This window comes from Egretta garzetta, unplaced genomic scaffold, assembly GCF_000687185.1.
Source record: "Egretta garzetta isolate BGI_Z169 unplaced genomic scaffold, ASM68718v1 scaffold15, whole genome shotgun sequence".
NCBI classification, from domain to species: Eukaryota; Metazoa; Chordata; class Aves; order Pelecaniformes; family Ardeidae; genus Egretta; species Egretta garzetta.
In genome coordinates this window covers 5,050,888-5,057,707 of record NW_009259798.1, presented here as the reverse complement: position 1 = coordinate 5,057,707, position 6,820 = coordinate 5,050,888, and positions in this window count along the sequence as shown.

The following is a 6,820-nucleotide window of genomic DNA, read 5'->3' as shown; positions in this document are numbered from 1 at the left end:
GAGAGGTGCTCCAGCCCTCGGATCATTTTTGTGGCCCTCCTCTGGACCCGCTCCAACAGTTCCATGTCCTTCTTGTGCTGAGGGCTCCAGAGCTGGACGCAGGGCTCCAGGTGAGGTCTCACCAGAGCAGAGTAGAGGGGCAGAATTACCTCCCTCAACCTGCTAGCCACGCTTCTCCTGATGCAGCTCAGAATACAGTTGGCCTTCTGGGCTGCCAGCGCACATTGCCAGCTCATGCAGTTTTTCATCCACCAGTACCCCCAAGTCCCTCTCTGCTTTCTTCCCCCAGCCTGTATTGATACCGGGGGTTACCCCGACCCAGGTGCATGACCCTGCACTTGGCCTTGTTGAACCTCATGAGGTTCACACAGGCCCACCTCTTCAGCCTGTCCAGGCCTCTCTGAATGACATCCCATCCTTCTGGTGTATCAACCGCACCACTCAGCTTGGTGTCATCTGCAAACTTGCTGAGGGTTGTTTAAATGCTTAAAGTTCAAAACCTTCCTAAGGAGAAGACTTGAAAGGGAGGGGCCATCCCAGCAGCAGATATATTCTGAGTAGGTAATACTTGTACTGAGATGACAGCAACAGCCACCCCAGCACCATGGAAGCAGCCTGGACCCTTCTGTCTCTCCCTGCCACAGATGACAGCAAAGAAGGCTCTTCTTGCCCATGAGGAGCAAGGCCCAAGCGAGAACCTCAGAAATAAATTTAAAGTGCCTAAAAAGCAATTAGACAACCAAACTTTTCCTTTATGATGAGAAAGTATTGTATCATTTAACGAAATAAACAAATATGAACAGCCCTGAAATTCTGGAGGCCAGAAAGGTAGCTCCATTTGAAACTTCAGCAGTAATTTGTCACTTGCTATAACAAACACAATTTCTTACTTTTGTTCTGTATATGATGCTCATCATGGGGATGAGTAAATAACTTGCCTCAAGTTTCTGTCATAAAGCTTCAGTTATTGAGTTAGAGTATTCTTAATTCCTTCCCAAATAGTGCAGCCTGCCAGACAGGTATGATATATACATCAACATTTGTTTCCTGGTAAGGTTGGGGTTTTTTTAACATTATATTAAATAGGATAATGTGTCAACAGCATCTGTGCAACATGTAGTCTCAGTAATATCTGTCATGAAACATTCCCAATTTCAAGATGAAACATATATTTTCTACCTTGCCTTTATATTTTGGCTGTAGCAGTCATACAGCACAGACATAAAACAACAGAAAATATTTACTGGTACTATTATGTTTGAATATTTGGTGTAAAACCTAGTTCTGCCTGAAAGAGCTTCATCAGGAGCCAAAAAAGCAAACCCACAGCAGTGCCTATGAAAACCCCTACCTATCTATATATCTATCTCCTAGAATAAAGAAAAAAAAAAATTCCTTCTCATTGTACCATTTCCTTAAATAATTGTCAGTTGGCAATGTTTCAATGTTTCATTACAGGTTTCGTCCTCTAACTTCTGTTTCTTCAGTAATTAGCAACTGTATACAAACAATTTATGGAAAAGTCCCTTCAAAGTAGCCAGTTAGACACTACAGAAAATCCTTTATTCCTATGTATATAATTCTACTTTCAGGATAATCTTGCAAGTAGAACATTGCCTTCTTTCTAATAATAGAAAAAAAATTAGTTATTTAGAAGGAACTAGACTAAATCTTCATGAACTAGCCAGTTCACAAATAAAACACCAAACCCAATTATGAACAAGCAGTTGGTCAGGCAATTGGCAGCACAAGTAAATAAAAATTAATACTTTTTAAATAAACTAAGAATTTGTTCCATGGCATCCCACTACATTCCCCCCCAAAAAAAGCATAATTCTACAAACTTTCTGCCTTCTTATCTGTGGTGTTTAAAGCACAAAATCACACCCACTCTTCGAGTGGTAAACCAGTAAGAATGGACTCCACAGAAATGTAATTGTTATTTTAATTGTGCATTTGCAAGATAATAAAATGCCAAGTCAGCAGCAGCCATTTCCTTTTTTGATCATTACCTGTCAGCTTTTTGTTACTTTATCACATGGTCTCCAGTTTCATTAAAAACAAAACAAAACAAAACAAAACAAAGAAAACCAACAACAAAAAGCCCAAAACAATACACACACAACAACAAGCCTACACATCAACAGCTAAAGGGAAGTCATTCATCCCATAATTGCCCTGGCCTCAAACAAGCCATGAAGTAGTGCACACAATAAAGGCAATCTGTCCTCTTTTAAAGGGAAGTTCAAACAGCTGCCTTGAGTTTTCTATTGCATATTCACAGTGATAATGTATGAAATTATTAACTTCTGCACTGGGGTTTATGGTATTAGGAACCCCCCATCAAGCAAACAAACTAACGATGTGGCTGGTTTTAAGGATTGCTTTGTTAGAGGCTTCTGGGTCAATTGGGCTTTCAAAAGGAGCCTGGATACTTGAAACATTTCGGAAGCTAACTTAATTGAAGACGGATGGTGTCTGACATCAGAAATGCCCGTTTTCCTTTCTTTACATGTCATTCCCCATGTTGATTTGTAAGGATACCTAAGGGTTATATGCCAAGCTACCCAGGGGAGAGACTTTTTGGTGGTTTGACAGCTAGTGTAGCTCAGCTATAAGCCAATGAGCAGCACAATTCATCAGGGGGTTGATCCAAAGCTTGCTAGAGTTAATGGGGGAATTTCCTTTGATTTTATTACTTTGGATCAGAACCACTGCAAGCATTACTGCAACCATATCTTGAACCTGCCCAAAGGAGCATGCATTAGGCTTTCTGAGACTGCTCGGCTTCTGTTTTATTTAATAAACCAGTTTCTACAATTCTTTCCTTTTTAAAATAAATATCACTCTTTTCTGTCTTTTTTGTGCTCCTCTTGCCCCCTGCCAGCCCCCATACAAATGTTATCTTATCACTCAAAGGCATTGACCTCTTCTTTGCTCCTCCTCCATCCTCATAGTATTTTCTCCCAAAGGATTGGAAATAATTAAGGAGAAAATAAAAGATTATCCTCTCCCAGATCAAGGTTCACTGGATTTTGCTGTCATCCTTTTCTCCCTGCATGGCACAGAACAGAGCTTTCTACTGAGATTTCTGACTTCCCAGCATCTGTGCAAAGCTTTATGTAGAAAATGTGTTTTATTCCATTTTTAGTAAACAGAAAGAGTTTCCTTTATCATTGCCATTTTTCATTTTTGGAAAAAACTTTATTTATGCAAAGGCACCAAGCTGATAAAACTTCAGAAAATTTATCAGCTGAGTTGCCCCAATAAGGACAATGTCATCCCAGGGACTGAAGTCTGAGTGAACAGCCCAACTCTGGTCCTACAAAAGGCCATAAGTGCCTGACAACTTATGAAATCCACAGTCCAGAATTAAGTGTGATTGTGGAGAAGCCTTAAATAACTGACACTGAGACTGCAGCACCTTGGGCTAGGGTTCACCAAGAAACAAGCATGGAGCTGCCTAAGCTAACCAGTATGAAATCCCGACGATAAAAGATGTGTGTCTTAAATCCGACTGCTTTGGGGGCACTCATGTGCTCCAATTTTCCACTTTTATTATAATCTCACCTGGTTTTGAAAGTCTAACATGCTCTGTTTTCCACTTTTGAGGCATCCTCTGTCCTAACTTTGAAATAGAAATATTTGAGACTTTTAATTCCATATAGTGACTGAAGCCCTAAACTTTGCTGACTCATGAATGATATCCAATGGCAATTAAATTATTCTTGCCTATAGCCCTCTGGATACTTCAGAACACATCACTTTCCATTAGGTTAGGTTTCACTCACATATCTGAAAAGGATTCTTAAAGTACTGATTGAAGGAAAATAGTGCATCTACTTTATTCAAGTATTATTATCAATGACGTTCTGAAAGAATACACAAATTATTTTCCACATTCAGGTAGCCTGTACATTTAAACAAACATAGGCTAAGAATGTAACTTCTGGAGCAGAATATCTCCTTCATATTAATGCTGGCTCCTTCTAGCACAACAAGTGGACGAATCTCAAGGCACTAGCCTAATATAAGCACTACTTAAAGTACATTTGATAGAGAAATAACCCACTTAAATTGGTTAATAAAGATTTTACTGATGAATAAACTTTTATATTCTCCTTTGCTGCTCCTGACCTTTCTTCAGTGAACAGCTGAAAACAATGTTTTATTCTGGTTGAAATAACATACAGTGTGAAATCTGTTCCTGGGACATTTAAATGAAGGGAACTTAAAGGCAACTCAATAATTTTAAGGCAGATTACTTCAGTCACTTACACTTGCAGCGATATAATGCCCAATGTATGGAAGAAGCTACAGCAGCAGCAGCAACAGTCATATCTATACTATTGCATCCTTGCTCCCAGGGTTGTACCACTTCAGCCTGACAAGTGAAAACTCACACCGCTCCGGAGGCAGAGCCATCTGAGCGAGCCCTACACACAGAATGAGCCTAATTTTCTGTGTGAAACAGGCAGGGACATTTGCAGATGTAAATTCAACCATGCTGAGGGCAGTAGTAGAGTTGTAACGTTCTATATATTACTTTCGCTGGCCTGCTTCACCACCCCTCACAGAGCTTTCAGCTTGATTCAACAGGGTTCTAAGCAACCAGGGAAGAAAATTTCTTTTAAAGAAATTTAATGCAGCAGAACTGATTAACTGGGGAACAGCCTGCAAACAGGCAGCTGAGAGGATGTTCTCAGCAAGCCAAACAGCCCTGTTATGTTGGTTTTATTAATTAATATCTGGCTTCCTGCCTCTAAAATGAGTCCCCTTCTTTACTGCTTTAATGCCATGTTTTCACCACTTTTACTCTGAAATGTACCCCAAGAACGTAAGGTTAAATCCTTTGGCTGTTCAGCTTCTGAAACACAAGTCAATCCACTCTAAACAGTGTACAGAAACACAGCTCTAGTGGTCTCAGCAAACCTCATTTTCTTGCAGGGACTTGGTGAAGAATTGCAAAAGGGAAGAGATGGAGTCCTGCACCAAAGAGAGAAAAATATTTAGTGCAGTATGCAGGGTGTGTGGGAGACAGCTTTTAACCAAAGAAACATCTGGATCATCAGGAGAGCTCAGGCAGGCATACCAGGGCAGCATTATCGCCATGGTTTGGGCTGGTCCTATGCTAGAAAAATAGCATATGTTTTATGGCTGTGATTTTGAAAAAAAAACCCTTTACAAATGTTACAACGCAATGCTGGCCACTGCAAGCGGCTCCATCAACTTCAGAATGTTATAGTTCAGCCTGAAAAAGTACGGGCTTTGGTATACTCAAAATAAAGGATACGCCTGAAAAGAGATAGACTACCTAATATAAACCCTTTTTAGCTAATGGCTTTCAGGACACATGGCAGAAACCATATGTATCATCAAAGGCAATAACTTAATCTGAACAGGTTAGAAAGTTCTGTGCTTTACCAGCCATGCAGTTGCTAGTCTCTTTTACTCTGTGTCCCCTACACAATGATATTTTATAGTATTCTTCTTGGTTAACGTTCATGTATTTTATTTGCTAATTACATTGCAAGTCTTACAAGACAGGACTTATTTTTATATTGCAATTGATCACTTTGTATTTCCTTATCTGCTTTTCTGTCATTTACTTTGTCAGAGATGTGTGTGTTTGTTGGGTACCTGAGAAAAATTTCTTTGGAAGTAACTCTATTATATTGTATTTATTGTTACTCCTGATATGCTGCTTCTTTGGAAATTTCTGTTAACTCTTAGCCTGTCATAATTTCACAAAATTATTTGGTGTTTCGCTCTTCTCTTTTTTTTTTGGTCTCTTACCACATACAACCCAACTTCTGTCACCCAACAAACTGCAAAATTAATGACCAGTTTGACAATAAATGACATCCTTATTTTAAAATAGCTTTCCTTAACATGTGCAGTTGAGTTAAGTGATAGAATGTGATTGTCAATAGGTTCGCATATCTTGTCCCCAAGCGACATGTTTATCTGCTTACTGCTGAGCCACCAGTTCGTCTGCTGTAAGATTAGTGTTGATTTACAGAAAGAAAAAGATATCCTGCTAATGCTTCACAAGTTAAGTTCTGTAGTTCAATGTTACTAAAGCAACTTTTTTCAGCATTCATGCACAAGTTGAAGCAGCTTAGTAATGTTGGGGGGCTGGATTTATTCAGTGTGTAACAGTATACTGTGCCAATTTCTTCACATACAAGGGTTTAAAACCAGGCGTTTGTAAGGCCTTAGCTGATCCCACTTTTTAGAGAAGTATATGTATACGTCATGGGTTTGGTTTACTTACTGCATTACCTAAAGAAGCAATTGCTGTCATCTTATGAAAAGAAGAGTGTTCCTGGGTCATGCATTCTTCACCATGAACAGAGCTGTAACAGTGATAATCTCCTGCTATAACAGATAAGAAATCTGTTATTGGCAACTGTACATGAGTGCAGAAATCGAGGGCCAGCATAGGCACTCACTGCAACAGGTAGAAATTTTTTTTAGTGAGCATTAGATCTAACTAGGAGGAAAATAGTTAAATACTCTCACGAATGCAGCTCCAGCATTTTCAGTTGGCAAAATCCAAAGGGGAATGTTTCATCTTGTTTATCTCAATGTTACATTTATAGGTCTAAGTTAGTCTTCTTCATTCCCCCTACAGTCAGCAGGAGGAGGTGGGTAACATAGAGGAAGCCCATTTCCTGCATGGTTTGACGAGAGAAGGAGCCTAGAGCACTAGCTTACATTGGCTGCACAAGAGTTGGACTGCTAAAATTGAGATTAATTTAATCTAGTATTATTGATTTCTGGGAGAATTAATGAGACAATGAAGTCCAGCTGTAAG